This window comes from Homarus americanus, unplaced genomic scaffold (genome assembly GCF_018991925.1).
Source record: "Homarus americanus isolate GMGI-L3 unplaced genomic scaffold, GMGI_Hamer_2.0 scaffold26351, whole genome shotgun sequence".
Lineage (NCBI taxonomy): Eukaryota > Metazoa > Arthropoda > Malacostraca > Decapoda > Nephropidae > Homarus > Homarus americanus.
The window spans coordinates 6,146,869-6,150,658 of NW_024724368.1; the positions used below are offsets into that span (position 1 = coordinate 6,146,869).

Genomic DNA, 3,790 nt, shown 5'->3' on the forward strand with positions numbered 1-3,790 from the left:
ATACCGCCTACACACGCCCACCCATACCCTCCCACCCCCACCCCCACCCACACCCTCCCACCCCCACCCACACCCTCCCACCCCCACCCACACCTACTCCTAATCACCATAGCCAATCATACCCTACTTATATCCACCTATACCCGCGCATTTCTACCCATAGTCACCCATTTCTACCCAGTCATCCATTTCCACCTACAGCCACCCATTTCAACCCACACCCATTTTCACTCATTTCTACCTACATCCACCCGTTTCCACCCAATTTCACCCACGTCCACCCATTCCCATCCACACACCCATGTCTACGTGTTCTTTCCTGATTTTCGGTGAGGCTGAAAATTTAGTGTCATGGAGGAAATGATGTTGAGGAGGAAGTGTACCTGTATGGGTGAGGGAGGAGAGGGAGGGTAGTGTGAGGGAGGGGGAGGGTAGTGTGTGAGGGAGGGAGGGGGGTGTGTGAGGGAGTGTGAGGAGGGAGGTTATGTGTGTGAGGGGGAGGGAGGAGGGAGGGAGTGTGTGGGAGGGGTAGTGTGTGAGGGAGGTAGGAAGGGGAGAGGGTAGTGTGTGAGGGAAAACATAAACTTGATTGAATAATAATAATAATAATAATAATAATAATAATAATAATAATAATAATAATCTTCTCCATATAAAGAAACAGATAATCAATAAGGAGAATAAAACAAATAAATAAAACAAGTACAGTAAACTCCAACCCCCCCTCCTTCCTTCTCCTTCCTCCTCCTCCCTCCTTCTTCCTCCTCCTCCTCCTTCCTCCTTCTTCCTCCTCCTCCTTCCTCCTCCTCCTTCTTCTACTCCTTCCCCTAGCAAGTCACCGCCCCACCCTAATCCTTCACTTGGTGCCTCTGTGATTAGGACGTGTGATAATCACCAATCACACGTAATTAGCCGAGTAATGGCGACCTGGACGGCTCATCCATACTCATCCATCAGGCTTCCCGCCACTCACCCTAGCCTCATCCCTCTCTGGGCGACACTTGGGGCAAGAGTTACCTGTGGTCACTCATCATCCTTCTAGCGTTTACCCTGTTTACCCAACACTCATTATATCGATCTGTATCTTGGGTCATCCACTATTTATTCATACTTATCGGTCTTGTGTAACTCTTCGCCCAACACTCATCCAGACTCACCCATCTCATGTTTATCATCCAACATTTACCTGTCTTGTGTTTATCTTGGACCAGCCAACACTCATCCACTGAATTTGTGTCACAGAAAGTGGTTGTTATAAACGACCCCATGTTGTTTTGTAATAATAATAATAATAATAATAATAATAATAATAATAATAATAATAATAATAATATTAATAATAATACTGCAATAATAATACTGTAATAATAATCATCATCCAAGCTCATGTCAATCCAGTCCGCGAACCGTTACGATGGCAAAACTTGGTTAACTTTGCACTAAAAATTTATCACGTGTACCTTGTCACCTGTTGATCAATCATATCAAGTTTGGTGCAAATCCTGACACACGTTCTCTTGTTATTTAGTGACATATAAACGAACAGGATCGAGAACAATACTCTGAAGAACATTGATAGATGGGAGGTGAACATTTCTCTTATAAAACATACTATTAATCTGTGTTCTAAAGCGGGGGGCGAAGACCGACTGCCACCTCCCAGTGGTGCCCTCTGGGTAATGCTAACGGCAGCGGCAACACCGTCATGGCAGATTCAGCACACACACACACTGGCTCTACATTTTGTTTTACATGAGGAAAAAAACGACAATCTCCTCCTCGGACTGGACACACCTTATGGAATACGAAGCAGACTAATTTTGGACAAGGAGCCAGTAAGACCCTGAGTGGCGACGATTGACTCAAGAACCCTCAGCGACATGGAAGAAGAGATAGTGGAGTTAAGGATGGCAGGAGCCTTGACATCCTGTGAGTGTATTGAAGACTGAGTGATCAAGAGGGATTATTATTCCTTACACAAAGGGCTGAGAGTATGACTTAATGTGTAGAAATGGTTTTATAGTGTCCTTGATGAAGGTGAAGTGTAGAAGGTGGAACCAGAACAGAGAAAAATCATCCGTTCTAGAGGTATATGGCTCTAGATAACGATGGTGTCAACAAGAACACAATATATACGACACACTGCGGAATATACAGTGTAACCACTATTAGGAGGTTGACACACCATTCAGTTAGATGGTAGTATGCTACGATGTAAACAAACACATATCTGCCACATCCCAGAAAACGTGCCAACCACTGTACCAGGTATAAGTGCAGCCAACTGTACATGGTGCGGCGGCGACCCGGTGGAAGTTTGTAAGATGACTTGTAGAGGAAGTGGAGAATATTACTGGATATTTTCGTACAGGTGGATGACGATAACCTGTGGTGCGTGACCTACTATCTATCGTGAGGAATTTTTTTATTTTTTTTTTGCTCGGGAAATGACACAAATGGACGTAGTATACCAGTGAAGGAGAGCAGCAGAGAGCCAGTACAGAGAAGCGTGTGATTGATTATCTGATCTTAATAAATGATTAAAGGTGTAACAATACCTTTTAAATTATTGGATGCTGATCATGTTATGGTAATTTTTGAAACTAGTTTGACAGAAGAGTAGTTGGGGAAAGATTATTACTGGTGCAGGAATATGACTCCGTATGATGAGAATGCCAAGAGAGGAAGAGAAGAAAGAAAGAGAGAGAGACAAAGGAAGACACGGGAGGGAAAATGGCGAAGCATCAAGATGAAAGTTTCACAAATGACGGAAGAAATACAGTAGCTCAAATGTTAAGAGAATACATGAGACGAGAGACGCCGCCAGAGAAATGAGAAGTGTTTTGGACGACCGATTAAGTGCGAAAAGTGTGTATTTGAACTGATATTGACAAGAGAGGAAGAATTTTGAGAGACGGGGAGTGAGAGGCAGCCTTCTCGGATGTATACCCCAGCATGGAGAGCCTGTGTGAGGATGGGCAGCTGATAGGTCTACTGGTACTGGTGGAGGCTGACATGTGTGTTGAACTACCATGATTATACAGGTTTCCGTAGTGTAGTGGTTATCACGTGCGCCTCACACGCGCAAGGTCCCCGGTTCGATCCCGGGCGGAAACACAAAGCTTTATGCACGGTAATACACACACACACACAGGTACACACACACACACACACACAAGTACACACACACACTCTCCCCCGTTTCCCACACAGTATATGCACACACAACTTTCTCTTGACAAACAGGAAGTGACAATACAATTTAAGTAATGAAAAAACAAAGAATTTCTGTGTTTATGGAGGTGATGACCCTCTCCTGCAGTGTGTGTGGTCAGCAAACAGGGTCAGTGCAAGACGTGTCAACATGAGTTTCCCCGCCACGCCACAACACCTTCCACTCGTCATTGGTAATATTTTTTGGGGGGGGGATCACCTGGAGATTAAACCCTTCTATTTCACCTTAAGATTAACCACCCTAATGCTAACCTAACCTAACCTAACCTAACCCTAACCTAATCTAATCTAACATAACCTAATCTAACACTCTAATCTAGCCTAACATCCTAACCTGTCTTAACTCCACCTAATCAAGTTTAATCTGACCTGAATTGACCTTTTTAACCTAACCTAACCTAACCTAACCCCAAACAGGTGTCATTAGCGTGTTTAATAATAAGGTGAAATTTACTGCAACTAATATTTCGGTAATCCCGTATTTTTTATGGTCTATGATGTACAGTGAACATGGTAGGGTGTGGTGTAGGCTAAAAGGTGTGGGTATAGGTGTGGC

At 43.9% G+C, this 3,790-nt stretch overlaps 1 non-coding gene across 1 annotated transcript; it reads left to right on the top strand.

Annotated features, from left to right (window-relative positions):
• The first annotated feature begins 3,044 nt into the window (after window positions 1-3,044).
• Trnav-cac lies at window positions 3,045-3,117 on the top strand. The gene has a single exon. It is a non-coding gene; the product is annotated as a tRNA-Val (tRNA).
• The last annotated feature ends 673 nt before the right edge of the window (window positions 3,118-3,790 follow it).